Source organism: Phyllobates terribilis, unplaced genomic scaffold, assembly GCF_046119375.1.
Source record: "Phyllobates terribilis strain yellow unplaced genomic scaffold, ASM4611937v1 Scaffold_4__5_contigs__length_816908805, whole genome shotgun sequence".
Taxonomy (NCBI): domain Eukaryota; kingdom Metazoa; phylum Chordata; class Amphibia; order Anura; family Dendrobatidae; genus Phyllobates; species Phyllobates terribilis.
In genome coordinates this window covers 660,722,251-660,745,994 of record NW_027362764.1, presented here as the reverse complement: position 1 = coordinate 660,745,994, position 23,744 = coordinate 660,722,251, and the positions used below count along the sequence as shown (strand labels likewise).

Sequence of the window (23,744 nt, the reverse complement as noted above, 5' to 3'; positions counted from 1 at the left end):
TAATCACCCTATGGGCCAGATTTGGCCCACAGGCCAGAGTTTGACATGTATGCTCTAGAGCATAGGAAGTAACCTCCAGCCTGAGGGCCACTTGCAGCCCGCAATGTCATTTGATCCAGCCCTTAGACAGATTCCATTTTTCTGGGCGTCAATCATTTAATTTGACTGTATAGCGCACGCTATGCTGGACTAAGGTGAGTCCAAAGCTGGCCAATGCCAGCATTAAGAAGCTCTTTGTAAACAGAGACAACACTCTCTGCACTCTGGCCTATGTGAAGTAGACAGCATTCACACTGTCTCCCATATGATGTATATACAGCAGTCTCCTATATACAGCAGTCTCCACGTGTCCATATCTTATATGATGTAAATATGGCAGATTCTGTGTATCCTATGTGATTTATATACAGAATTCTCAGTGTACCCTATGTGAGATGTATAGCAATCTCGGTGTCTTTTATGAGATATATATATAACAGTTTCAGTGTCTTCTCTGTGATGTGTAGACAGCAGTCTCAGTGTCTGCTATGTGCTGTATATACAGCAGTATTGATGTATCTTATGTGATTTATATATAGCAGTCTTGGCGTCTCCTAAGCAATGCATACAGCAGTCCCGGTGTCTCCTATGTGATCTATACAGCAGTTTCAGTGTCTCCTATGTGATGTATAGAGCGGTCTCTGTGTCTCCTATGTGATGTATATACAGCAAACTTGGTGTCTCCTATGTGATGTATACAGCAGACCCCCCACTGCTTGAATTCTATAAATATTAAGTGAGAAGTGTTGAATTTCCACTTAGAGGACACCTGCAGTATAATATGTGTGACACCCCAGGGGTCTGGTTGTCACAGTGATAGAGATATTACGTCTGAGAGCAGGTGGGAGGTCCTTTGGTCAGGGATCCTGTGCATGCCACACCTCCTGCCCAGCCTTGGGAGGGGAAGAACTTCCCCTGTATAAACCCGGGGCTGAGGCAGGGTTAGGGAGTCCAGGAAGAGTAGAGACAAGAGCAGCATAGGAAGCAGCAGAGTCACAAGGAGTCAGGGGCTGGCAGCTAAAGAGCTCGCCCTGACTAAGAAGATTCTTTACCGGACCCGGAGTCCGAGGCTGTGGGGACTAACTTCTACCCAGCAGCAGAATCCGTCAGGCAGGGGATTTCAGGTCCCCTGGCCCAGAAGCCCGAAGGCCCGGTCACACGCGTGGGACCAGCACCGCCATCGTGGAGCGGAAGCCATTAGAAGGCCCCGAGTCACCGGCCATACGGGTGAGCACCACACGGTACACTCAGGGACGTGGGCTACTTACATCAGCTTCTAGCAAGGTAGCCAGAAGAGTACAGTCAGCTTGGGAGGCCTACAACTACGCCTGGCCAGGGGAGATCCCATCTGCTCAAGGACTGACCAGGCCCCGTTCGCTAGCAAGTACTCCGGGAGGGTCTATCGTTGTTACCAGTAAAGACCCTGAACGCTACCATACCGTCTCTGAGTGGTTCCTGCTACCCCCATCATCCACGTCGGCTGCCCTGAGGCCATACCCCTCCCGTTGGGGGTTATACTATCACGCTGCACCATCCTTCCACCGGCCTCAGCGGTCTGCCCTGCAGCAGCAGCCCCCTGGCTGCATTCAACGGGTGGCGTAGTCATCAACCATTTTCTACCGCTAACAGACTGCCGGCCAGTTTGACTCCCTGGGCACGGACCGGGTCACCGCCACGAGACTACAACCCTAAACAGATCCGGCTCCGGGTAAGCTCCCACGTGCGCAACGCAGCGCGACACAGGCCCAGGGGCGCGTCATATGCTTCTGTATTGTGAACACCTTACTGCTTCGAGCAGTTCTTTTCAAAACCTCATCGCAAAGAGTCAACGGCACTCCAGACTGACACAAACCTGGAAAAGCAGTTATGAGTACTAACATAATCAATGCCACCTAATATCACAGTGTCACCAAAGAGAAGCAGTTGCAGCCATCATATTAGGGGTGAGTTAACTAAATATTTGACCAAATATATTAGGCTAATTTTCAAGTTGATAATTTTGTATAGCGCGCGAATGATGGTATAAATAACCCTTGGTAGAAAAAGTTCACTGGTTCTCTTTACAGTGACTATCACTTGAACATTAGAACTACTTCTTCAGCTTTTTGACCCAAAGGGGAGAACTCAGGAATACAGAGTTGATAGCGTCTGCAGAGTTGATAGCGTTCAGTATGATTTAGACTTGTCTATTCTATGGACTTGACATATTTGCAGATCTCTATGTGTGCATCTGTAGGGAACTGCACAAGGGCAGCCATTGGGATCAGGTTTTTAACGTGTTTCACCTTCCTCAGACATTGTGCATCTGTAATAAACTTTCCTTACAATATAAATGTTGCTCACCGTCATGGAGAAAAATGTAGCTGTAAAAAAAAAAGTCAAATAAATTTCTTCCTAGGAGAAACCGACATGAAATCCTGCAGACATTTTACACATTCAAAAACAGCATTTCAAAGAAAAAAAATCTCCTGCAATTTGCTGTTTGAAGAGCGGAATATTAGCTGCATCATGGTTGTGGAGATGCAGTGGTAAATAACTCTCCTTGCTGGAGATGTAATTATGGGTTTCTAAAAGCTGATCCTTTTTGAATGCATTTCTTTTTCATTGTGACTGGCACTAATCAATAGCATGAGCAGATTTTTTTTTTTCCGCTACAGGAAATGGTATATGACAATGGCTTGTTCTCGAGCACGCTTTTTAAAAATCCCTTTGTTCAGAAATATATATTGATGTATTACTTGGAGCTGTTTCTCTTCCCAGTGAAACAAAAGCCGACTCTGCAATCTAATGTCATCCTGCATTTCTCCATGTATCCTCAGCACAAAATTAGGTAATCTGTGGCTCGTTCCCGGAAGTGTCACTATAAAAGCTGATCTTCATATGTGCTAATCATATATATAAATATGGATATATCACTAATAAGCAAAGCAAGGCAATAATTACTAATAAAGGGCTTATCTTGGTCTGGAACTATTGCAGCTTCTTCTTCTGGGTCATATGGTGGTATTTAATGAATACAGAATCAAGAACATTAAAAGAGTAGATTGGAGAGCTGTCTTCATCAGTATTGATAGTCACTAGCGAAGCACCATGTGATAGTGTGGCTTACAATATGTGCACAACTGACATTGTATATAGAGTTTAATGTTATTATAATGACCAGAAGGGAAGACCCATTAAATTCACATTAAGAAAATAAAAATGCAATGACATTTTTACAGAATTAAAAAAAAAAAAAAAAATCAGCATATTTGCAATGGTAAAGTAAGATAGAAACTTGTCAACATGACAAATTAATGGTAATATTGATACACTATACCATTTCACTGTCTTTTATCTCCCAAGTCTATGCTATTTGATTGGAGTTGTGCACCAGTATAGCAGGAGGTATTGGGACTATATGGGCAAATTCAAATGCAGCGGATTTTTTGCAGAAATTTCTACAACTGTTCCATACATCTGAATTGGGTGTGATGAGACCTATTTATGATATGAAATCTATGTACTGACTTCAGTAAGACTTTTATTAAAATATATGTATCTGAATTTCAGTTGCAGAAATGAGATGTCCGTGGATCTCTGATTGGCTGGTTTACATAAAGCAGAATAATAAGAAGCTGATAGCTGGAATAAAGGTGGGGTGTTTCATGCTCACCAGCAATGCTGATTCTGCCAGTAGAGTCCCATGATCTGACTTATAAAAACACAATCCAAAAGTGAATGTCCCAGTGTGGATCAGGGGGGGTTGGTTCAGAAACTGGCTTTAAAGGGGTTGTCCCGGACTAACATATTGATGACCGATCCTATAAGAAAGTATTTGTTATGAGTGCTAAAGCACATTCACATGGGTACAAACCAGGGGGACAAATAACTGAACCTGACAGATCCCTGTTCAGACTAGGAAAAGCCCTCCTCTCACACTGGTCTGTCCCTGCCTGACCACACAGGTTGGCACCCTAAATTAACACAATGGTTCCCCCACTCGACGGCAGCTTACCTTGAATGTCCTTAGCAACTCCTGGTATAGCTAGACTACCAATTGCCTAAAGAATAAAGGAATCACACACAAAACAGCTGCAACCAACATAAACTACAAAAAAGTGAATGGATCAAACAAAGACTATCACCAGCAGGAAACATTAGCAGGGGAAGGTATATAAAGCTGCACCCGAGAGTTGATAGGGCAGACAAACAGAATGAGAAATTTCTGTTACCCAAAACCGACAGACACAAAGATAACAGAACTAAAACACCCAAACAAAGGTGTAACTGCTGTGGTTCAGCGGAAAGAGATGCCGACCACAGGACCGAGGGTTCGAATCCAGATATATGACAGTATTTCCCAAACTTCAGTCTTCATGGCCCCCCAACAGATCACGTTTTCAGGATTTCCTTAGTATTGCACAGGTGAGAGAAATACTGAAAACATGATCTGTTTGGGGGGCATGAGGACTGAAGTTTGGGAAACACTTCTACAGGAGACTGGTAGGGCCCAACACCTGGCACTTTACTGATCACATGCCATCTGCTCCAATGGCGGCTGGATGTAAGCAATGTATGGAGCAAAACAGCACGGCTCTGTGCACTGTTTATTAGCGGCTCCCAGGTACTGCACCTTGTCTCCTATTCAAGTGAATATTTAGTGGCCACTCTTGGTTGCTGCACATTATCTCACAATGTATGAAGCCGTACTGATCAGCTCTGAACATTCTTTACATCCAACCATCACTGGAGCAGATAACAGTTGATTGGAGGGAGTGCCAGGTGTCAGACTTCCACTGACCTCATATTGATGACTTATCTTATGCCCAAGTCATCAATATGCTAGGTCCATACAACACCTTTAAATGTCTCATTTTGGGATGTGTAAACTGTGGCACTGCAGCAGTGATGCAAAAACCTTTGTATTATATTAGTTGTCTAGAATTAGGAAAAAAATGCTAATTTTGCCTCCAAATAATGTCATACCTGTCAACAGGCTGTGTTTGGTAATGCAAAATTGCCCAGTTTATTTCAGTTCAACCGAGATGCAACACAAGACACAACCCATTTCCAAATGAAGTGCTATTTCTTTTCATATTTTACTGTTCCTGAACAAGCCCTTTCAGGTGTGAATATTTGAATAATGCAGGAAAAGCTGCAACAAGTGCTAAGTTAGTTCTGTTCCTCAAAGCATATGAAGACAACTTCAAGAGTGTAACCACCAGTAGAGGGAGCTCAGCGCATACAGTTTTACAGTGAACGTAATGATAATACTGTCTACAAGAAGCACTCCTGCCTTCTCCATTAGCCAGCATTTTATCTTTTTATTTAACAACAACTAAAATACTGACTGTTCTAAAGATATATTGAAACAATAATTATTAAAACGGCATTTAATTAAAGTAGATTATTTATGGCACACAAAAAAATGTCAAAGGCCACAAAAGAACACCTAGTTTGCTTGGGTTGAACGTGTAACTTTTTTTTACATGTCTGAATGTAAATGAAGAACTCAACTAACCGTCAATATGTAAAATTAGCAGTTCCCGTATTTAGGCAGATATTATTTCTATAGTTTAGAAAAGGTGATGTAAAGCTGGTACATTGTGATGAATACGCCGGGTACTGTGTACGCCTAGGTATTGTGGAGTGCTGCTTATTACCTATGCAACAGTCAGAACTGCTCCTATGGTGGCAGGCTGATTTAATTTCTATGACACCCGGCTCAGTGAATGATTGGCGACAACAAAAATGAATAATTACTGCCTGGTTCTTCCTGCTGCTTGCCTTATTACTGTAACTGTAAGGGGAGAAAGGGCAAATACAATGTACAATGTGACATGTGGCCCAGGAGCGCTTATCTGACTCTACCAGAGACTTCCCGACCTTTGCACGCACACAGCGCCGCTCATAATTGCCAGCTCTCCCCTCTGCCTCCATTTCTCAATTCGGCGCAACAATGGCACATAAGGAGACAACATTTATGTCTTGTTTTATCTCCAACGGCAAATATTTTATGAATAAATAAATATTAACAAGACGTCTTATCAGCGGTGACATTAATCCTTTAATGTACCACATCTAATAATATAGAAAATAATCACCGAGTGCCATCTGCAAGTCTCCTCCATCTTGTCACAGTCATGGTAGAGTGCTGTAAAATGCAGCCTTTATGATACAGCTTACAAGAACATAGGAAGTTACAATAAAAAGTTTGATGACGTAGGATATACAGAGAAATTATACACACAAGGGTAGACATGTGTCTTTTTCAGAAATTTTACTTGAATGATTCTAAATGTCACAGGAGCCACTCTGACGTTCTTCACGATAACTTCTGGACCAGTGAAAGTCTGTGTGATGATCATGTTGGCCAACTGTAATGACAATCTGCTGTAGTGTGCACAGTACTATACCATAAAGAAGAGAAATAAATGGATGACCACAGACAGAATAGTGTATTTGCCACATTCGTAAGTCTGAAGCAGATATGCACTGGTACCAGTAACCATCACAGTAGCAACAGAAAATGGCATTCATTGTTGGATCAACTGGAAAAAATGCAACTAGCACCAGTAACCATCACAGTAGCAACAGAAACCGGTATTCATTATTGCATCAAATGGAAAAGATGCAACTAGTAACCATCACAGTAGTAACAGAAACCGGTATTCATTGTTGGATCAACTGGAAAAAATGCAACTGCTACCAATAGCCATCACAGTAGTAACAGAAACCGGTACTAATTGTAGGATCAACTGGAAAGAAAATGCAACTGGCACCAGTAACCATCACAGTAGTAACAGAAACCGGTATTCATTGTTGGATCAACTAGAAAAAATGCAACTGGTACCAGTAACCATCACAGTAGCAGTAGAAACCTGTATTCATTGTTGGATAAACTGGAAAAAAACGCAACTGGTACCAGTAACCATCACAGTAGCAACAGAAACTGGTATTCATTGTTGGATCAACAGGAAAAAATGCAACTGGTACCAGTAACCATCACACTAGCAATAGAAACCGGTATTCATTGCTGCATCAACTAGAAAAAATGCAACTGGTACCAGTAACCATCACAGTAGTAACAGAAACCGGTATTCATTGTTGGATCAACTGGAAAAAATTAAACTGGTACCAGTAACCATCACAGTAGCAACATAAACCGGTATTCATTGTTGGATCAACTGGAGAAAATACAACTGGTACCAGTAACCATCACAATAACAATAGAAACCGGTATTCATTGTTGCATCAACTAGAAAAAATGTAACTGGTAACAGTAACCATCACAGTAGCAACAGAAACTGGTATTCATTGTTGGATCAACTGGAAAAAATGCAACTGGTACCAGTAACCATCACAATAACAATAGAAACCGGTATTCATTGTTGCATCAACTAGAAAAAATGTAACTGGTAACAGTAACCATCACAGTAGCAACAGAAACCGGTATTCATTGTTGGATCAACTGGAGAAAATGCAACTGGTATCAGTAACCATCACAGTAGCAACAGAAAGCGGTATGATTTGTTGGATCAACTGGAAAAAAATGCAACTGGTACCAGTAACCATCACAGTAGTAACAGAAATCGGTATTATTTGTTGGATCAACGGGAAAAAATGCAACTGGTACCAGTAACCATCACAGCAGCAACAGAAACCGGTTTAACATCCCTGGCGGCATGCTGGCATGGTTTAACACCTCCCACCATGCAAGACCGCCATCTTACCTATCAGTCCAGGCTGCACACTTTGCTCCAGTGCCTGCTGTGTGCATGTCTCTTGTTTGATTGCTTAGGGCGGCAGAGCGGTTACTGCCTGATTCTTATAGTTACTGTGTGCGCACTCCTGATACGTCCCCAGCCTATTGTTGTGAGTCACTGGATACTTAAACCCCCTCCACCCAGTAGGAGGGGCCTGAGCAACACTTTCTTTCAGTGTGTTCTGTGCAACTGAGTTGCCAGGTCCTGTTCTGCATCTTGCTTGTTTCCGCCACCCTGGGGGCTGAGTACCCAGGCCTCTTACCTGTATCTGTGACTTCTAGTCTGTTCCGCCACCCTGGGGGCTGTATACCCAGGCCCGTTGCCTGTATCTGTGACTTGTAGTCTGTTTCCGCCACCCTGGGGGCTGAGTTCCCAGGCTCATTCCTGTATCTTGTTCCTGGTTCAGTTCCTGTCTGAACAGTGTCCTAGCCCGTTACTTGTTTGACTCTATGTTCGTATCTTTCCTTTTAATGCAGTGTCTGTACCTGCACCTAACTCCAACTCGTTGTCTCTGTACTTCTGTTTGTGAGTTTAGTGTCCACTCGCTACTTCATTGTAAGTACCTTCTGTGTATCTGCTCTGCCTGTCTACCGCACCTGCGGGTTTTGCTCTGCTCTGCTTGTCTGCCGCACCTGCGGGTTTTGCTCTGCTCTGCTTCTCTGCCGCACCTGCGGGTTTTGCTCTGCTCTGCTTGTCTACCGCACCTGCGGGTTTTGCTCTGCCCTGCATGTCTACCGCACCTGCGGGTTTTGCTCTGCTGGTCTACAGCACCTGCAGGTTTTGCTCTGCTTGTCTACCGCACCTGCAGGTTTTGCTCTGCTCTGCTTGTCTACCGCATCTGCGGGTTTTGCTCTGCTCTGCTTGTCTACCGCACCTGCGGGTTTTGCTCTGCTCGTCTACCGCACCTGAGGGTTTTGCTCTGCTCTGCTTGTCTACCGCACCTGCGGGTTTTGCTCTGCTCTGCTTGTCTACCGCACCTGCGGGTTTTTCTCTGCTTGTCTACCGCACCTGCGGGTTTTGCTCTGCTTGTCTACCGCACCTGCGGGTTTTGCTCTGCTTGTCTACCGCACCTGCAGGTTTTGCTCTGCTTGTCTACCGCACCTGCAGGTTTTGCTCTGCTTGTCTACCGCACCAGCGGGTTTTGCTCTGCTTGTCTACCGCACCTGCGGGTTTAGCTCTGCTCTGCTTGTCTACCGCACTTGCGGGTTTTGCTCTGCTTTGCTTGTCTACCGCACTTGCGGGTTTTGCTCTGCTCGTCTACCGCACCAGTGGGTTTTGCTCTGTTCTGCTTGTCTGCCGCAGTTGCAGCTCCGTTCCTGTATCCCAGTCTATACTGGTCCCTATCCTGCCTGAGTTCCTATCTGCCAGTACTCACCTGTCTGTATACCAGCCGTGCCTGCTAGTATCCACCTGTCAACATACTAGCCGTGCCTGCCAGTACCCACCTGTCAGTATGCCAGCCTAACGTGCCTGCTCCTGCTTTCCCCGGTGTGGGTCAACAGCTGTGACCGGGGTCTGACCTGGAGTAGCACCTGGTCCCTCTGCTCGGTTCCTCCCTGGTTCATGGAGTTGATTGAGCCTCCGTGCGACCTTTTGGACCGAGTTGATACTTAGTCACGCCCCTCCAGGCACTCCTTGGTTCATGGTCTAGTGTGATCACCAACCACGTTCACGCCAGTCAGTCCGGGCGTGTGCGTAACAACCGGTATTCATTATTGGATCAACTGGAAAGAAAATGCAACTGGTACCAGTAACCATCACAGTAGCAGTAGAAACTTCATTGTGCAACATATTATTACTGTACAATAGAGAACACTACCAGGCTCGGCCGTAGCTCATTCAGATGGCCATAATAGAGGAACGTTTTATCCCTTGCGTTATAGCTGCAAGTCCCGGCACGGTCATGGAGTTTATGACCCAATCTCACAGCATCATAGGGGTCCATCAAGCTGTTTCTTTGGGTGGGTAGACTTGCAACCATTACAAATTACTTGACATAAATGCTAAAACTCATCGACATTATGGCTTTCTGAGTGAGGAATAAAACCATGCTTGCCATCTCTCCCAGAACGTTCAGAAATAAAGAAGACCTTCCAGAGTCACAGAGGGAGTTAGAAAAAGTCCCAGACGTGGAGCATTTTCAATCCTAGGCATAGATAGAGTGGTCACCTTGCTGCCATATTTGCTGTTGTTATGCAATGGTCTCTATGCATTGTAAGTGCATTTTCTAATAAAAAAATACAAAATAAATTAAATATAATAGTAATGCAAAAAAAGAAACTCTACTCATGTACATGGGGAAGGCGTAGTCTATTACAGGTGCATCTCACTAAATTAGAATATCATTAAAAAGTTTATTTACAAAATACAAAATAGTTTCATTACAAACAGTGATCTATTTCAAGTGTTTATTTCTGTTAATGTTGAGGATTATGGCTTATAGCCAATGAAAACACAAAAGTCATTATCTCAGTAAATTAGAATACTTTAGAACAACAGCTTCAAACATGTTTTTAAAATCTGAAATGTTGGCCTACTGAAATGTATGTTCAGTGAATGCACTCAATACTTGGTTGGGGTTCCTTTTGCATCAATTACTGCATCAATGTGGCGTGGCATGGAGGCGATCAGCCTGTGGCACTGCTGAGGTGTTATGGAAGCCCAGGTTGCTTTGATAGCAGCCTTCAGCTCGTCTGCATTGTTAGGTCCGGTGTCTCTCATCTTCCTCTTGAAAATACCCCATAGATTCTCTATGGGGTTAAGGTCAGGCGAGTTTGCTGGCCAATCAAGCACAGTGATACTGTTGTTTATAAACCAGGTATTGGTACTTTTGGCAGTGTGGACAGGTGCCAAGTCCTGCTGGAGAATGACATTTCCTTCTCCAAAAAGCTTGTCGGCAGAGGGAAGCATGAAGTGCTCTAAAATTTCCTGGTAGACGGCTGCTCTGACTTTGGTCTTGATAAAACACAGTGGACCTACACCAGCAGATGACATGGCTCCTCAAATCATCACTGATTGTGGAAACTTCACACTAGACCTCAAGCAGCTTGGATTGTGGCCTCTCCACTCTTCCTCCAGACTCTGGGACCTTGATTTCCAAATGAAAATTGGAACTCTGGGACCTTATGGAGTGGGTCAATGACTGCCTTCTGGACATCTGTCAAGTCAGCAGTCTTCCCCATAATTGTGGAGCCTACTGAAACAGACTAAGGGACCTTTTTAAACACATCGGAAGCTTTTGAAGGTGTTTTTGTTAATTATTCTAATTTACTGAGATAATGACTTTTGTGTTTTCATTGGCTGTAAGCCATAATCATCAATATTAACAGAAATAAACACTTGAAATAGATCACTCTGTAATGACTCTATATCATATGAGTTTCACTTTTTGCATTGAAGAACTGAAATAAATTAACTTTTTGATTATATTCAAATTTAGTGAGATGCACCTGTATGTAAAGAAAAATAATCAAATAAGTTCCTTTTTAAAGGTATTTTCCTGCTAAAGAAAAGTGATGGTAAACTGCATGGATATGTCATTGTTTCCTGATCATTAGGTATCCAACTTCCTGGATCTCCACAATTTCTGAATATAAAAAAGCTGCAGGCTAGTTAAAAGGAATCAGTCAGCAGATTTTGTCTCTGGGATGTGAGCGAAGCATGATGTAGGGGAAGAGACCCTGATTCCAGCGATGTGTCACTTACTGAGCTGCTTGGTGCAGTTTTGATAGATTCCCTGTTTTCTCTGCTGTAGATGTGGCCGTGCTTAGAATGCTGAGCTGTGTATAACCCCGCCCACACCACTGATTGGCAGATCCCTATACTGTGCATTGTGAGCAAGCGGCCAATCAGTGGTGTGGGCGGGGTTACAAAGATTAGCCTGTCTTGCACATGACACCTAGTCCTGCAGTGATAATTTCCTGCTGATAAAATACTGATTATAATGAAAGTGCTGCACACCACCCAGTAAGTGACATCTCGGGAATCAGGCTCTCTGCCCCTACATTATGCTGCTCTCAGATGTAATGGCAAAAACCTGCTGACAGATTCCCTTTAAAAGCTCTGCTCCATTGCGGATTTCCACTGCATAGCGGTACTACCAGCCTCCAGGGAGGGATAACAAGGCGTTATTGTTGATATGGAGCACAGCTGTGCTGCAGTTCTCTGCACATTCGTTGGCTGGGAGTGCTGCTGTGCAATACAGATGCAGAAAGGACGCCAGGCTTTTTGTTCTCCCAATGATCAGGGCTTCCAGAGATTGGACTTCTTCCAAAGTTTTGCAATATTCTTCCATAACAGATAGATATACTCCTTTCAGCAAAATGCAGAAATATCACAGTTCTTCATTCCAGTTTCCTCACACATTGAGAAAGGTCAGCAGGACGGACTACAGATGTGCATAAAGAATCATTTACTAATGAAATATATTAATATACTTTGCAATGATGTCAATGTCTGCATAGCCATAGTAGTAAAACTACCAAGGAACCATTCCTAAGTGTTTAGAGAAGCTTGTCTTTGATCAGCGGGTGCCCTCCACCCACCGCAATACTTCATGTTTCAACAGACACAGTGTGTGCCCAAAATGTGCCTATAGACAATTTACTAGGAAAATGCAGACCTCTTATTGAGATCTGGATTCACGGCCCCTGTGTGTCATGGGTTTGTTGTTCCTAGTAACATTATTAAACTATCAATCATAGAAACAGACAATGATAGATATATCAGAAGTGCTCCGCAGGGAGGCCGCGCTCAGTACATGGGCTACTGCTAAATTACAGCTCCCATCCTCTTGCTGTTTCCTTTGGGTTTGAGCAAGGTATCAAAAACATACATGTCGTAAACGCATGCATTTCTATACGTATCTATTGTATGTAACTATTTTACTGTCATAAGTGATCACAGTTCATTAAGACTGATCCAGTACCTCTGCAGAACAATCCTATTGTAATGGTAGGGATGGAATATGTAGCCGTATGCTCGCCAGTAACACATACGTAGAGGTTTATGTGAAAATGTTATGTTGCATTGTTGTCTCACAGCGTTGGGGTCTTGGGTTCGGATCTGACCATGGACAACATCTGCCTAAGCTTTTTATGTTCTCCGTGGTTTCCTCGGGGTAAGAGGTTAATTGACTTCCTATGAGAGTGACCCTAGTGTATGTGTGTCTAGGGGTTTCTTCACATGTTGCATTGCAAAGAGTGAAACCCTCTGACATCAGCAACATAAATTGACATTTTGCGGATTTCAAATCTGCGACGCAGCTCAGTTTCCACCGAGGAACGTTTCTGCAGGATGGATATTTAGTGAGATCTCATCCACAAACCCCATATTGTAAGACGCAGAGGATTTTCCACAAGTGAAACTACAGCTGAAAATCTCTGTACAGCGCTGTGGAATTTGCTGGCGCTAAAGAATAGGTAGATAATCTGCAATAAAATAGTAAAAAAAAAAATTGTTGAATTTGAGACTGGCCTTAGGGTTTGATAAACAGTCTTGTAATTTATGTCTCATGTCTAAATGCAGAATAGACACCTGCCTAAAGGTAGGCCTGAAGAAAAAGTGTGCATATGAATACACTGAGCAGAAACATGGAATCCAAATATGGTCTTGGATACCTAAAATCTGCAAAAATAGTATATTTTATATTGCTGGTACCTGAAAATAAAAGAATGAAAGAAATTTCAGGCAGCCAAGGAACTCTAAAATCTCATCAGCTTCCATTCCAGTCTATTACTAGATTATATTACTAAATGTATTTACTATGGCCTTTAGCCTGCATCCCATTGGCATACAGCCTTAAATAGAATGTCTTAACGGTCAAATAAAAGGTACCTCTCCACTTAAAGGGGTATTCCTGTTAGGGTGTGTGGACGCCTGTGCAAGCTCTGCATCTCTTCCTGATAAAACAGGTACATGTATAATGTATAGTACGCATATAATTGTGAAATATTGAGAATGTGTGTTAATGTACTGTGACTATATAAATAATATAGGGAAAATAATATAGGGAAAGAACAGGGTATAAGTATAGGAAAGAGATAAGTTTAGCTGAGTACAGGGGTTCAGTAGAAGGCAGGGGGCACTGTAGTGTGAGGAGTAGGTAGAAGTTGTAGTTGTTGTGTCTAGGGGTTATCCCAGTTGGGAGAGGAAGTGAAGTTATAAATAAAAGGAGTACTTCCTCGTTTAGTCAGAGGAATATAGCTGAAAGTGTTGGAACATTTAAGCATGAGCAGGAGGAAACTGAGAAGTAGAGAAGTTCAGGGCCATTTGGCTGAAAGTCGACAGTGATGCAGAGAGAGAAGAGAGGACACAGGAGAAGCAGACTAGGCCTGGAGCCTGAGAAAGCATGAGGAGCACGCTGAAGGGTAGGAAATACAGTATGCGGACGTCCGTTACTTTGTTCAGTGGGATGCTAAAACAGCAGAAGAGTGGGTCAGGAAGCATGAAAACTGTATGGGAAGAGGAAGTCATTACAGAGCCTGAAGTAACAGAGAAGGCAGGGAGAGCTCAGGATGAGCAAAAGAACATTTGCTGTACTCTATCTTCTATTGAAACTATGACTGCTGTATCACAATGTTCTGGGTCCAAAACATAACTGGAAGAGTTAATTAAAGCTATTCTGTTGGAAAAGGAACAAGAGTGTATGCTTGATTGTCTGCCTGCAGCTGAGATTGGAACCCTGGAGCAGATGGGACTCTCAAGGAAAACTGTGAGTGTTATTCAGTACACGCAAACTATAAGACAGACTGAACATTATTTATTCTTTGTGGAGAGTCAAAGTGTGGGAGCACTGCAGCAGCCCCTCACCACAACTACCACCCTGTACCCCACACATTCCCATCTCCAAGATTCTATCCCAATATGTAGTAGGTGTAATAATAATTTCTGATTCGCTATGTCTCTTTCTTCATGTGCAAGGCATTGCAGGATCTTGGGTATCCATGGTTATGACCACTGATATAGTGAGTTAGCTACTTGCTAGAGGTCGTAACCATGGATACCTAAGGTCCTGAAATGCCCTGCACATGAGGAAAGAGACATAGCGAATCAGAAAAACTATACTACATTTCTAATTGGAGGTATGTTATTATGATAATATTATTATTATTACACCTACTACATATTGGAATAGGGTATTGGAGATGGGAATATTCCTTTAAAACTACTTAGCAAACTGATTTAGCTCTGTTGTGGGCTGCATTTAGAAATAAAAGTTGTTTTGCTTCTAGTGGAAAGAATGCCATCGTAACACCTAAATATTAAAGAGGTTATCTCATGTTTGTTCTTGAGAAGCATATCTCCCAGGTACCTGACTGCCAGGGATAGGGGAGAGGAGGAAGAGGGATCTACTGTGCTCCTAAAAATGGCTGCACTATTGACCCAAACAGAGCATCCTTTAACCCCTTTACCCCCGAGGGTGGTTTGCACATTAATGACCAGGCCAATTTTTACAATTCTGACCACTGTCACTTTATGAGGCAATAACTCTGAAACGCTTCAATGGATCCAAATGATTCTGAGAAAGTTTTTTCGTGACATATTGTATTCATGATAGTGGTAAAATTTCTTTGATATGACTTGCGTTTATTTGTGAAAAAATAGGAAATTTGGCAAAAATTTGGAAAATTTCACAATTTTAAAACTTAGAATTTTCATGCCCTTAAATCAGAGAGATATGTCACACAAATAGTTAATAAATAACATTTCCCACATGTCTACTTTACATCAGCACAATTTTGGAACCAAAATTTTTTTTTGTTAGGAAGTTATAAAGTTGACCAGCAATTTCTAATTTTTCCAACAAAATTTACAAAACCAATTTTTAAGGGACCACATCACATTTGAAGTGACTTTGAGGGGCCTTTATGACAGAATATACCCAAAAGTGACAACATTCTAAAAACTGCACCGATCAAGGTGCTCAAAACCACATTCAAGAAGTTTATTAACCCTTCAGGTGCTTCACAGGAATTTTTGGAATGTGGAAGAAAAAAATGAACATTAAACTTTTTTCTCAAAAATGTTACTTTAGACCCCAATTTTTTTATTTTTGCAAGGGTAACAGGAAAAATGTATCCCAAAATGAGTTGTGCAATTTCTCCTGAGCACGCCAATACCCCATATATGTGAGAAAAACACTGTTTGGGCACATGGCAGGGCTCGGAAGGGAAGGAGCGCCATTTGACTTTTTGAATGTAAAATTTGCTTGAATAATTAGCGGACACCATGTTGCGTTTGGAGAGCCCTTGATGTGCCTAAACAGTGGAAACCCCCCACAAGTGACACCATTTTGGAAATTAGACCCATCAGGGAACTTATCTAGATGTGTGGTGAGCACTCTGAACCCCCAGGTGCTTCACAGAAGTTTATAATATGGAGCCGTGAAAATAAAAAAATCAAACCTTTTCCAGAAAAATTATGTTTTAGCCCGGTAAGTGGAGAAAATGGATCCCAAAAACTTTTGTGTGGGGGAAAATACACTGTTTGGGCGCACAGCAGAGTTCAGAAGGGAAAGAGCACTGTGTGACTTTTTGAACGCAAAGTTGGCTGGAATTGAGAGCTGATGCCATGTCGCATTTGGAGAGCCCCTGATGCGCCTAAATAGTGGAAACCCCCCACAAGTGACCTCATTTTGGAAACTAGACCCCTCTAGTATTTTATCAAGGGGTATAGTGAACATTTTGAACCCAGAGGTAAGACACAGAAATTTATAACATTAGGTCATCATATTGAATAAGTTGTCATTAGTATTGAGCGCAAGTGCTCGCTACTTGAGTTTGCATCAGGTACTCAGGTATGTGTAGTGCCCTGAGGGTTAGGTCGCTACAGAGGTATTGCACCTCAACCAGAGGTGTGATATCCCACTCCCAGGTAAGGATGGTGTGTGGACCAGGACTCAGTTAGCTGCATGCATCACACACACACCATTTCGGGGGGACAGCTCAACGGTGCTCCCATTAGTACAGTAATGCAGGCACGACAGATCATGTCCCTGGCTGGAGTGGGGAGGGGGAGGAAAACCCAGTGATGTAGGAGCAGGAGGGGACGGTTTCTAGGCATAGGTAGGAGCCCATTGGTTGCAAGTCACCTGGGCTCATACACAGAGAAGGAGGTATAAGTGGTGCGCACCATCTTTGTTCTGTGTTCAGTGAGAGAAGGAGTTCAGCCAGAGAGGGCTGACAGGGAGCTGTGGCTCAGTCTGGGCCCAGCTCCACGAGGCAGGCCTAGAGTGAAGGCCAGAGCCAGCGGAAAAGACAGAAACAGAAGGGAACTGAAAGGAAAGTAAGTAGGAACAGAACACCAAGAGAGGCCCAGAGACACGAAGGCAGAAGGAACCCTAAGGACCCAGGAGATTGCGGGTGATGGGTTGGCAGAACAGGGTACCGGATCCCAAGTTGGTGGAGGTGACTAATCCTTAACCAAGAACCGGTGGTCGTGATCATTTACTGGTGCGACCCCTCACTACACCTACTAGAAAGGCACACCACATAGGGTCAGGGAAGTGGACACCCAGTCCTCCCAGGAGAAGACCCGAGGCAGCTGGACAGAAGTAGTGTCACTGGTGGGGCACGGCTGACGAAAGGATAGAAGGGAGTCCTGTGCCACACTCCGGAATTGCCTGGGGGTTGATCGAGCCCCCTGCCTGGTGGACGCAGCACGGCTCGGGCGGTCCTATCTGTGCACAAGTGACCTGGATGAGAACTGTGAGTAAAGAACCTGAACTGCAACACCTTGTCTATGTGCTTTCTCACCGCGTCAGCACTACTAGTACTGGGATGCCCCGCACCACAACCACCATCATCACTCTACACTGCCCTGAGGCTATACTCCTCCCGTGGGGAGTTGTACTACACTCTGCTGCACCCACAACACCAGCCTCAGCGGTCTGCCCTGCAGCGGCGGTTCATCCTGACCGCGATCCACGGGTGGCGTAGTCGGACATTAAACCACAAAAAAAAAACATAAATAGACTGCCACTGGTTTGACCACCCTGAGCCACGGGATCGGGTTGCCACTACTACCCCCATCAGCACCGTACACTAGAAGGCCCGGTTCCGAGTACCACGCGGCCCAGGGTGGCGCGTCATATGCACCATGTATCGTGGGTGCTCGAGTTACATGCTCAAGTCCCCGACCGTTTCACGGTTGTTAGACACCAAAAAAAACATGCGGGGATCGCTCATGCATGGCAGGCAATCCCCGCAAGTTTTTTTTTGGCCAAGAAGCATATGGGGCGGAGACTCGAGCATTAAAAGACGCTTTTTTTTGCAAAGACTAGTTTTTGCATCACCATATTTTGAGAGCTATCATTTTTTGCAGAATTTGGCCGACAGAGTCATGTGATGGCTTGTTTTTTGCGGGGCGAGTTGAAGTTTTTATTGGTACCATTTTCAGGCACGTGACATTTTTTGATCGCTTTCTATTTTGATTTTTGGAAGGCAGAACAAACAAAAACCAACAACTCGGGAATTGTTTTTATGTTTTTTTATTTATGCCGTTCCACGTGTGGTAAAATTGATAAGGTAGCTTTATTCTTCGGGTCAGTACGTTTACAGCGGTACCATATTTATATAATTTTTTATGTTTTAGAGCTTTTACACAATAAAAACTATTGATGACTGTTTCAGCAGTACCATTTTTATTTACATTCGTCTTTTTGATCGCGTTTTATTTCGCGGTATGATGATAAAGCATTGTTTTTTGCGTAGTATTTTTTTTTTACCGTGTTCTCTAAAGGGGTTAACTAGTGGGACAGTTTTATAGGTCAGGTAGTTCTGGACGTGGCGATACCAAGTATGTGTACTTTCATTGTTTTTTTTTTCTGAATAATCTTTATTCATGGATACAGTATATTTTTATTTTTTTTGATTATTTTTCCACTTTTTTAAAATATTTTTACAATTTTATTTTTATTTTTTTTCACTTTCTGACACTTTTTTAACTTTTACACTTTGTCGCACTATGGGACTTTCATATTTTGCAGTTTGATCGCCTCTATAGCATCCCTGTGCTATACAGCCTGTCAGCCCTGCACAGGCAGAAGTTACTTTAATCGTACACTGCACATGATCACATCGGGTCACCATGACAACCACCGGGACCCGGCAGAGACAGCGCCGGACGCCAGAGAGGAGGTAAGTATCGGCGCTTACCTCCCCTTGCTCCCGGAATGCTGTGATAGACTTCGATCGCAGCATTTCAGGGGTTAATGTGCAGTGCCACACCGCTCCCTGCATATAGTACCGGGTGTCAGCTGTGACAATCAGCTGACACCCGGCGGTAATTGCACCCGCAAAGCCTGTGTGCGGGCGCAATCTCCGATGCGTACTAATATGTATCTGGTCCAATATGCCCGGGCACAGATACGTATTAGTACGTAAAATGTCAGAAAGAGCTTAATAATGCTAGCAAAGACTGCTTTAGTCTCTGCAGCATTGGAGAAACGCGGGGGATCTGAAGTTGGCCGGATCTGCCGATCTGGACAGTTTCAGGACAGCACTTACAAGCTGTATAGCAAACTGCTTGCAAGTGCTCACTCCTTGCCTAGTAAACCAACCACGGCAGAGGTGTCTGGTAACCTCACACAATAGCAGTAAACTATAAAAATTAAAAATCGCTCAGTTCTTGAGAGCAGAGAACATTTTTAAGAAGAAAAAAGTGGACAGGTTGCTTGTTTTTAAAAGCACTTTGCATTTCAAACCATTTAAGAACATGACACGTCCCCTTAAAAAAATGAATACTTATGTATAACGTAAGTGCTTTAAAAAAATGATATAGTATTCGCTTACCCCATGATTATTACATGAAAATATGAAACCACATAATCCAGACAAAAGGGATATTTGGGTTTGTTTGGGGTGGTAGTCCAAAATAAAAAATAGACTTGGGCATGAGACATCACTGATCCAGTTCTGGGCATCATGAAACCTAAGTAACCTCATGGCTATATTTTTTCTTTTAATGTGATAAGGGTCTATGCAGTAGACAGAGGGGTCTGTGAGTTAAAATTCAAAAAGAACAATTATTCTAAAATGACCTAAAAGAGGGGGAAAAAAGCAACAGAAAAAAAAACAATGCGGCAATGCTCCAGAGATGAGAATTTCCTTTCTACTGATGTATATTCCATCTCTCGTGCTTAACTCAGCCGTGTTCTAATCAGAGCTGCAACATGTCTGCAGCATTTCCTATTGCTACCTGCTGTGCTTTGCCTCACACTTCTTACCAAAGTGTATTTTAGAAACCTTAAAGAATAGCGCTGGATAAACATGGCTGCCATCCACACATCCCGTGTCGAGCTGAAGCAAATTTGTCACATGAAGCAGCGTCCGTTTCCGCTTCAAGAAGCAAACCTGCCATTTCGTCTTATCGCTGGGCATCTAGGTATGTGCTTATTTCTTCTGAGAACATGCTGTGCTGGTATAGCACACTCAGTTGTGACTCCAGTATATTAATGAAATTGTAATGGAAAAAGGAAATTGCATACAACTGGTAATATCGCCCCCCGACATATACATCATTTTTGTTATGTTTTGTCACAGAATCTTAAATTTTTTTTTCCCCCTATCTTAACTTCCACAAACACAAATGACGGATTTCTCTCCATATTCTCGGCAATGACATTTGCCGTAAATTTAATTTATAATAGTGTACCAAGTATCCGGTGCCGCACTGTCATTGAGATTATTGAAATGATAGTTGTGTGAGATGATCTATCAGTCCAAACTGCAGGACTTGGACCAATCTCGTCTATATTAAAATTACCTGCGCTGTAAGAAAGCCATAACTCTTCCGCTTTCTCTTACAAGTTTGCCTTCTGTTTTGAGTTTGGTGAATAATTGCATTCTGCTGATCAAAAACAAATTCTAATGTACTCGGCACGCTGTCATTGATCACTGGAAGCGTTAATATCCAATAAAAAATATGTGCATGTTTCCGACTAACACTGACATCTTTATAATAAAATCCCGTGCTCTCGGGCCACTGTGTTTTTATGCTAAGATCACAATTTACTAAAGTGCAGTGTGAAAACCCCGCAATTAGATTCTATTAAATTTTCAAGCCTCAGTTCCTCACTTTTCAAATGATTTATGTGAAAGCTGCAACTTTAATGTAATTTCGTAGAGATGAGTAACTGGAGCAGTGGGATACTGAGCTCCTGCCCAAGAAAAGCAGAATACTCAATTCTGTAATATCACCTATATTCAGTGCAGGCAACGAGGTGCCGGACTGCAATTTCTTAGTTATTTGATGCTTTTTGTGTCCAATCACAATGCAGGCTCCTATGACTTATGAGCTCCTCATCTTGCAGCCCTAACAGAACAGTATTAAAGTGGTTTAACTGGCTGCTGACATAATGGGGTTGTCAACAGTTATTAAAAAAAAAATATTTTCTTTCCCCAGAAACAGCGCCAATCTTGCCCATGAGCTATGTCCAGTATAGCATCCGATGGCCATTTCACATTTTTTTCTAATCCTGGACAACCTTTTTCATGTTACAAATTTGGACTCTGAAAACCCCTGTCCCCTGGGACTTTTTGGGGCACTTCATAAACCCATTGACTAAGAAGCACTCATTGGGCTTAAAGGGATTTGTCAAGGCAATAACCTGTTGATAGGTGGGATCCCAACTGATGGGACCTGCACAGATTGGCACTTTTGTTCCCGTTAGAATGGTGCGGCAGTATATATACTTGACTTGCTACTCCATTCACTCCTCATGGGGATGCCGAGGGATGCACTAGGCTTTTTCTGGCAGCCCCACAAAAAAAAAAATGGAGCAGCGGTTAGGTCTCTGACCTGTCACACCATTTTGTCACAGAGATGAAAATTCCCTATTAGGAGTAAAAGTTCCCAGTTGGTGCGGGTCCCAGCATTCACCGATCAGCAAGTTACCACCTATCCTGTGGATAAGCGATAACTCGTTTACAGTGGACAACACCTTTAATGCTAAAGCATATAGAAACTGTATTCTTACTTAAAGGAAATCTGTCAGCAGGTTTTTGCTATGTAATCTATGAACTGAATAATGTAGGGGTTAAAATACTGAATTCAGTGATGTGTTACCTATCATGCTCTGTGCTGTTGTTTACTTACAATGAAGGTTTTATCACCAGGATATTATCACTGCTGGGCAAGGTCTCACTGTACTTTTAGACCGACCACGCCCCCTTCTCTGATAAGCAGCTCACTGTCAATATACAATGTACATAGAGAGCCTGGTATGGGCGGGGGAAGCTTTCTGAGCTCTGCTACATCTAAAAACTACCACAACTGCCACAACGGCTGCACCCAGTAAAGTAAGTGATACATTGTTGGATTCAGCTTTTTTTTTCCTACATTATGCTGCTCTCAGATAAGGGAACAAAATCCTGGTGACAGATTCCCTTTAACACATCCATATAGATGCATATATACATTAATTTACTGCTGTGTACATAGAATACACACATACACATATATAAATACAGACATATATAAATGTACACACATAAACAAGCATGCATATACATTTACATACGTACACATGCTTAAACGTTGGCCAGGGTACTTTTGCACCATGTCTGTAGTATGCCTCCAAGGTTGAAGTCACAGGAATTTTCAGATGAAAACTCTGATTAAACATGTTTGAGGGATGCCACTGAATGGCAATAGTCATTCATAAACAATATACGTTAAAGCACCACTCCAGCGGTATTTGTTATTGCACAGCTGGAGTAGTGCTTTAAATGTAAGTCCCCTGCCCCCTCAAAAGATGGCACTGCGGGATCCGAGCGGTGCTGAAAACCAGAGAAGATGCCTGAGAGTGAGTATATCACTGGGGGCTGGAGGCACCACTCCAGAGCTGAAAAAAAAACAAAAAACCCGGTAGTGGTGCTTTAACACAAGTTCATGAAATATATTTTAAAAGTTTGTTAGTTGTGATCCATCCATCAACCATTTTACTGGATGCTTCTGTATGGAATTGCATCGCTATTTTATACTGCCAAGAAAAAAAAACAGACATATACCAGACAGAATGAGATCAAAAAGCCTCTGTCTGGTGAATGAGCCTATGGATCTATTTAGTGTATCCATCAGGAAAATGCACATTGTAAACGCAGTGTAAAAGAAGACTTATTGGGAGAGAACCTGTGTTACTCCTTGGACTTGTATATAAAAGCAGTCAGATCTATTCTTCAGTTATAAGGAAGTCTTAATGCATGTCAGGTCACCTGAGATCGATCTAACTGCTGATTAGATCAGCCTCCTCCTGATTGACTCTGTAATGTTTTACCACCTTTACTCCTTTAATATGTACTTTCAGGAACTTTTTTAAGAAGCTGGAAAACCCCATGAAAAAAGACCTGTGACTCCCTTGACATGTCTAGTAAGTACATGCAGTCCCCACAAAATAGAACAATAGAACTCTGCACTGTTTCTCGGTTCCTCCGCCTAGAAATTTATGAATAAATGGACAACTGGGTGTTACAATGTCTCTGGTAGAAGGGGCGTGTGACTACACAATCAGGCAATATTAGCAGTCATTGGACAGCGTCTGGCTGTGCAGGAATACACCCCCAGCTGGTAACACCCAGAGGAGTAACAGAGGAACGGCACGACATACAGTTCAAAGAAAGAAGACCCAGAATTTTTAAATCAGTCATTTACTAAAACAGACATGTCCATGTCCGGAGAGGAGGCAGATCTTATTTAATTAATTCATACTAATTATAGTTGACACACAATTACTGAACATAACCAATATAGCAATTAGCAGAGGGATGAGCTCATTTGGTGCCCAGTGCAATGGTTTCAATATGCCCCTTAACCCTTGGCAATGATAGCTGTCAGATCCACATCAATCTCCAATATTCCTATTTATACTTGCAAACGCTGGAAACTGTTTTAATTATTTATTAAAATTGCGACTATTACAAACTCACACGTGACCGAGGTGGTCACCTACTCCATGCC

The 23,744-nt window shown here is 42.8% G+C and overlaps 1 protein-coding gene across 2 annotated transcripts in view; it reads right to left on the bottom strand.

Annotated features, from left to right (window-relative positions):
- Positions 1-23,744, bottom strand: part of LOC141264476 (uncharacterized) — a 497,614-nt gene that overhangs the window by 46,246 nt on the left and 427,624 nt on the right. The gene's annotated exons all lie outside the window — the stretch shown is intronic.